Consider the following 7,707-nt stretch of genomic DNA (forward strand, 5'->3'; position numbering starts at 1 on the left):
ATTATTATACAAAATTACGTTAGAGTTCATTAGAATGTAAGTGCACTATTTACTTGCCATTTCCTGACAGATCATTAGTCAACTCATAAGGTAGATGATTCCAGCAAGCATTCTTACTAATCAAAATTTAAGCAAAATTTCTTCTATTGTGCTACTTCGATCGCCGTTCCCTTCAACGAATTTAATACATCGTGTATTATTTTAATCAATTTATAATATTTACTTATTCAATAATGATACACTGCCATAAAATATAATGGGGAAAATACACTATGGTAAAATTTACGTATAAGTTATTCAGATACACTTGTATCACCACAGTTAGAGGTTCCTCCACTGTAAAAAATAGGCCGCCTTATTTTTTATTATTAAAATATTCTCACATTGAAATTAAATAAATATACGAAACGTTTTGATTTTCTTTAAATTTAAATTTGCCAATTTCCCCCTAGAATCTAGAAAATAAAAGGTACCCCAGGCCAAAACTCACCGCGGATGCATATCATAACTGGCCGTGAAATGTCGTTGGAGATGGAAGCAGCCAGAGGCGGGAAGAGCGAGCGGGTGGGAACGCAGGCGCGAGCCGGGAAGGTGAGTACAAATTTTATATAAGTAGTAAGCATATAAGTGGTAAGCAGAAAAAAACCGTTTGTTTTGTCAGTGAAATGTTCTGTATATGGCTGTTATTTTGGGCATGAGTTTTCCCGTAGTGTTAAGTGATAAATAATTACATTAGTGATACGTTACAAGACCAGCCGCAGATGGCCGAAGCCGCGGATAAAGCTAAACCACCCACGGACCTCAAATATAATGTGATTATCCTGTACTTACATATGGTAATTGATAAAGCACATTAAGGCATTACCAACATAAAATACATGGACCATTATGATTATACAGTACTGTACAGCTGCACTTTATCGAACGAACGAAAGAGATTCTGACGCTTTAGCAAGAGATAAACGAGCATATATCATGTATCGACCATACTATTTTGCCTGAATACAAATCAAAATAATGTAGTGAACGGCTCTGGGTGTGGTCGCTCCCTGCATGTTAATGAGGAACACCTGTGGCGGGGGGAGGGGTTAATCGCCGAACAAGACGGCAATGGCAGATTCCTTGCCGCTCCGTCATTTACGGTGTACTTGGTGGAAATACTTTCGGCTTCGGAACGAATAAAACACAATATTTTAGAGAATGGATAAATAATAATTATCCATCCATTTTCAATATCTCCGAGGTAGGTAGTAACGCAGGAAGGGACGCCAATCGATCGACGGGGACACACGCCTTCACACCTACGGACTGTGGGGGGAACTCGGAGGAAACCCAACCATGACAGGGGAAGAACATACAAATTCACTGCTAAATAATATTTTCAAATACCTTATTTACTTTAAAATAATATGACTGGACCCGCCACAATTGAACCGCGCTTTTCTGAAACTCGCAGATGCGCGTGCGCCTCACTAATAGTCAACAAAAGAGTCACAGCAAACTGATGATCTGTTTGTGGTTCTTGGTAAGTGCATTTTGAAACTATATTAAGACTGACATCATGTTAGTCTGTTAAATATCTCTATCAAACATTAAGTTTTCTAACTTAGTTTACACTGACTGACATTATGGAAGCCGTAGTCCTTTTAGTCAGACAGGCTAACAGGGTGAGCTGACAGCTATAGCTGATATAGTCCTATCCATGCGATTAAAAAATATAACTAAAACGAAAGTGGGCTTAAAGTAAAAATTAGCGATTATGGTGAGAGCTTGTTTGGTGAATATCTCCGCGAAACTACTACATGTCCATCCATTGTGTGTTAAATCTTAGCCAATGTCACTAGCTAACGTTATCCGAGCCGCTGACCGCTTTGGCTTGTGTTAGAAGTTATTGAGGATGTTAAGTGGAATGAGGTGTCGGCAGTATTTTTGTACGCCTGTGTAAAATATGTTTATTTAGATTTAAAGTGTATTTTATCTATGAGATGAAACATTAAGTGTATTATTCCCTCCTTTTTTCAGTTTCTTACTTTTCGTTCATTTCAAATTCAGATTCTCATTGAATTTTGCTTCCAGCGTTACTGTAGTGTTACTGAGTCTTCAGTGTTTCCGCTAGGTTTACAGCTGGAAAGGTAACCTTAATGATTGGAGGTTTTTACAGCCCTGCCTGTTCAACAGGTGGCTGATATTTTTAATTTTGATATCAGAGCATTTAATTGGTCAGGATCTGAAGAAGATTTGAGAAGGATATGAAGTAATTTGGCTAAAATGGCATCAGAAAAGCATTCATACCCCTCCTTTAACTGTCTCAATGACTTGAACCCCTCTCTATCTTCTTTGTTCTTTGCATCTCACTAATTCAGTCTATCTTTTCCACAGGTGGTGATGCTGGCTTCAGTTGTGGGGGAGAGATACCAAAAATCTGACTTGGAACATTTTAGCACATATTTTTTTCTGACAGTGTGGCTAAGGCAATCAATTGGAAAGGTGTCAATAACAAGAGGAAGTTCAGTGAAAAGACGCATTTTATTCCGTTATTATTTTTTGTTTATTTTTTATTTGCTTTGTGTGCTTTTTATATGTTGTAGGGGCTGTGCAGAAGAGTCATCTGTCTGAAAAAGCAACAGACACCAAGATAAATGGGCATGCCATCAGGTGGGTCAATTTAGCCAGCGACCGCAGGGGTGGCTGCAGTGTCCGGTCACACGTAGTGCCAGCAACATTAAGAAATGATGGGTCTCAGTTAGGGATGTAAGCAATTAATCGTTATCAATTAATTGTCGATAAGAAATTACTCGATTAAAATTAATTAATTGCAATTAATTGTATTTTGAACCCATAATTCCTTGCCAGTCCTCGTGGGGCGCACTTGACGCCAGACGTACTTGACGCACACGTGGGAACACAAGCAAACAACAGATAAAACAACAGATAAAAGACAAACGGTACACAGGATGAAGAGGGCAAAACGGAGTGCAGTATGGAGCCACTTCAAGTTGGTCAATGACGACAACGACGCCAAATGCACAATATGTGGAAGTATTTTGAAGTAAATAGAAAAATTGCCGCTTAGCAATTAATCGATCATCGATCGATAAGATGAAACAACTATTGATTAATGAATTACTCGATAATTTGCATCCCTAGTCTCAGTAAAACCCGCAGGAACATAATTTACCTGACATATCAAAATGTGGCTTAGTAGTGGTGTTGAAAGGTTGCATGATGCATTATTATTAAAAAAAATATATACATATGATATTGAATTTATATACAATTTATTCCACACAAGCTTCTTACAATGCTTTTGAACATTTACATTTTTCTTATGACTGGAGTTTTTGTAATAAATTTTAAAAAATGTTGTGTTCTGGATGAGTTTGAGAAAAAAAAAATAATAATAATAACTGTTTTGAAAATGAGAAATGTGTGGCCCGGATGTAGCTGGAACAATTAATCACAAACCAGGGCCATTTTAACTTTTAAATTATTCTAGAGGAAAATGGGTACCGAAGAGGAAAGTACAGATGAACCAAGTACCGAAGTCCATAGTATGGAAGAACAAAAGAACCGGGTACCAAAGCGACTTGTGGTGGCATGGTGATTTCAGTTTCAAAAGACCCTGCAAAGGTTTGAATGAAAAGATGATTGTCTTTGATAGAGAATGAGAATTACACCAAATAAAAGCGATGTAATAATACTTTAATACAGCTTGCTGCAAGGAAACGTACAAATTAAATAAACAAATGCATTGATTGATTGATTAAAACTGTGAATATTTTGGAACAAACTTGAAACCAGACTGATTTCATACCGTAGCTGAGATGGTTTTGAAACCAAGCTTATTCTGACTGCAGCATCTTTTAGGCAAACTAATGATAATACTGAATAAACTGGCCCAAGTCCAGGATAGACATGCAGTAATAAACTTTAAGTAGCATGCATTAAAATTTAACAGTGAAGTTTCTGAATGTGTGTTATCATAGAGAATGTGCTGCATGGATTCTTTTTTTCAAGTTTATCTGCCTAATGTTGGAGAAAGATTGGAAGACCTTTACCACCAGGGGGTGCTGCTTGGACAGGGTGGTTTTGGGTCGGTGTATGCCAGAATTCGTAAGAGCGACGGTTTCCCAGTAAGTCTCCAAATGGTGTTGTCACAATATGCATAGTAATATCTCTCCAGAGATCCATCTTCTCACGCCTGTCACAGACATTTATAAAAGGTGACACCTCCTCAAAATGTACTACATTAAATTTGTGATATTTCCCCTTCTAGGTGGCCATAAAATATGTGAAAAGGGATGAGGAGGAGCTAAAAGTGGTAAGTGTTTTCATCAATGGAGCTGGGTTTATTTGCATGAATTTCTGCCTAAATATATGTACGTTCTGCCCTCCCATTCATAGCCTGGACTTGACCCCATCCCTCTGGAGGTGGCGCTGATGATGCACGTTAGCCCCGAGACATCGTGTGCAAACGTGCTGAAGCTCCTTGACTGGTTTGAGGGGCTCGATGAGTACATTATGATTCTGGAAAGGCCAGATCCCTGCCAGGATCTCTTCCAATTCTGCTTGTCAAAGGGAGGGTTCCTGTCAGAGGATCTGGCCAGACACGTGGTGGCACAAGTGCTCCAGGCCTTGAGCCACTGCCAGAAACATAATGTGCTTCATCGAGACCTCAAACCGGAAAACCTCCTCATACAAATGCAGTCTCTACAGGTGAAATTAATAGATTTTGGCTGTGGAGACATTTGGAGGGATTCGGTGTACACCGAATTTGCAGGTTAGTGAGAGAGGCTGATTAAAAGTCTGTTAAATTAACCCAGGTTTTAGTAGCAGGTAGTGGGTAACCTAGTGATCAAGAAGTCTGGATTTGTGATCAGACTCCCAGTATGGGAGCTGGATTTGTATTCTGGGGTCCTAACCTGACTCACTTCAGTAAAAATACCCAGCTGTATGAAAAATTTCCACCTTGTTCTTCCAGGGACAGAGGACTACACTCCCCCAGAGTGGTTCCTTAGCCAGAAATACCGAGCTGGCCCCTGCATGGTGTGGTCTCTGGGGGTGACATTATTCCAGCTGGTGTGTGGCTACCTGCCCTTCCCCAGCAATTCGAGGCCACATTAAATTTCCTCCGTCAGTCTCTCCTGGTGAGCAGCTTACTTTATTCCCGTGACTCGAGTCCCCCAAAAGGGAGTCTTGCATTATGACTAACTATGTGACTCTGACAATGTATTCTCTCACAGACTGCCGCAACCTAATTAGGCAGTGCTTGAAGCGGAAGGCAGCAGATCGCCTTACCATGGAGCAGATCGAGCTGCATCCTTGGCTTCAGCACTGCTGACCAGGGTCTCTGCCTCTAGAAAGGTTCACTAATCTTTCATTTAAAAATAATAGGAAAACAAAACATACAGATGATGTAGCAGCTGCATTACATCAAGGTAGCTCATAACCCTCGCCGACCGTTCGTAAAGGAACCATTGTTGCTCTTTGCTTTAGAAACTTAACATCCTTTGAGGCAAGGCAGTGGAAGGCACTGATCAGTCTTGGGGCAGGTAAGAGAAAATGAACATTGTCTCTCACTCCTGTGTCCACCATGAGAGAGTACACAGAGACAGATGGCATAAACATCACAGTGTGCTCTGACATCAGCCATCTTAAATAATGCTGATCTGTCACTGAAATAAAGATGTACGTGCCACTTTACAATAAGGCTCCCTTTTGCTACTTGTAAATGGTATTAACTCATTAATAAAAAGAAAAGTGTCTTATACAAGGGGGTACTGAGAAGTTCCTGACTTTGCCCCCTTCCAGTTGAAATAGAAAAATGAGTGTGGGGGCATATGTCAGGGTAATATCTTAGTATGTAACTGCAAATATCAGGTCTTTGCAATTCATAAAACTGTTTTCTTTTTTAGTGAGAAGCTGTGATGGCAGAGGCACAAGCAAGTTTCACGTCGTCGGAGTTACGGGCCATCAAGTTTTTGTTTCTCCGGCGAAAATCAGCAAAGGACATTCACACTGAGATGTCACAAACACGGGGGGAGAAGTGTCCTTCATACTGCACTGTCAAAACCTGGATATCGCGTTTCAAGACTGGGCATTTCACCGTTGAAGATGAGCCCCGCAGTGAGCGCCCCCCAACCTCAACTGACCCGGCAACCTATGATGCTGCCCATGAGCTCATTATTCAGAACTGGTGAAAAAAGATAGCCCAGATACTTGACTTGACATCTCACGGGAGCATGTTGGATTTGTTATCACCACTATCCTAGACATGCGAAAGCTTCAAATAAGCTTTTGAAAGCTGATGAATAAAATAAATCATAATATATCAATAAATAAAAATGTGTCTCACCAAACATGTCAGTATTTTGTTGTAATTTTTGTAGATCTCATATCCAAGCACTATCAAACTGTCTTTGTGTTATCTGATTCAATTTTCTCATATAAGTAAAGCTACTGTACACCTTGCAAGCACTCGTATGAAATATCTGTACTATTATGGAAACGTCACACTGGTTGCCACTCTACAACAAGAGTGGGGACACAGTCATGTGTGTAGAGGGTGTAAAGGAGTGGGCTGAGCACACCTGGTGTTGAGACTGAGAGCAGGAGAGGTGTGGGAACCGAGTCTGACCCTCTGGGAGCGACCTGACAGAAAGTCCAGTATCCAACTGCAGGTAGGTGATGGAAGTCCCAAGTCTGCCAGTTTAGACACCAGTCGTTGTGAGAGGATGGTATTAAACGCCGAGCTGAAGTCCACAAAAAGCAGTCTGGCACAGCTCCCCTGCTGCTCCAGATGGGTCAGGGCAGCATGAAGGGCTACTCATGTTGTGGTACAAGGAAAACAATCCTAATCTTAATATATGTGTAACACTGATATGAGGTCCTGTTGAAGGTGAGGCCATTTCATCATATCATATCAAAGTTTATTAAGCCAAATAAGCACAAACCATAGGTATACCATGCACATGTTCTGCTGAGCCACACACAGTAAACTGTAAGCTTGAGGTGAAAGCAACTGGACTCATATTTATATGGACACATATATTGAATGACAAGGTGAAAATCTGACTATAGGTTTATAGTCAGATTTTCACCTTGTCATTCAATGGATTGTTAGGGTCAAACAAAGCAAGGTACATTTGAGATCGGCGGCCCCATGACAGCTGACATGAGACCACCCCCCACACCACCGATCACCGTCTACACCCAAAGCAATAACACCAAGAAGAGCCCAACGTTCGGCACCTACACTGCTTCATCTACACTCCACTTCACGCTCAACCGAGAAGTCAAACAGGAGAGAAGCCCGCCACTCGAGTTCGCGGCGACATATTCCACGGCGCTAGACATCCTCTCCGCTCCCCACTGCATGTGACAATCACCCAAAACACCCCACCACACATCCGCACCACCCAGCACCCCCCATCCCTCACATCAATCAAACAAAAGGCCCTCCAGCAATACACACCCTCCCCGAAGCTCCCGCCAAAACATTGCCAAAATATCGTCCTTAAGGCTGTGGTACCAACACAGGTGGAGCGCACGCAGCAGTAGAGATGTTAAAGGTACAGCTTGCAAGCCAACAATTACATGACAATTTTCCTCAACATTTTCAGAGATTTTCACAGTAACTTCAAACTAGATAAAGTTCAGATTAGATAAAGAGAAGTTAAACAAATGGCATAAAAGAGAAAAATGTTC

The 7,707-nt window shown here is 41.1% G+C and overlaps 1 pseudogene; it reads left to right on the plus strand.

The window, feature by feature from the left end:
- The first annotated feature begins 495 nt into the window (after positions 1-495).
- LOC111858336 (serine/threonine-protein kinase pim-1-like) lies at positions 496-6,361 on the plus strand (annotated as a pseudogene).
- The last annotated feature ends 1,346 nt before the right edge of the window (positions 6,362-7,707 follow it).

This window comes from Paramormyrops kingsleyae, chromosome 16 (assembly GCF_048594095.1).
Source record: "Paramormyrops kingsleyae isolate MSU_618 chromosome 16, PKINGS_0.4, whole genome shotgun sequence".
Classification (NCBI taxonomy): domain Eukaryota; kingdom Metazoa; phylum Chordata; class Actinopteri; order Osteoglossiformes; family Mormyridae; genus Paramormyrops; species Paramormyrops kingsleyae.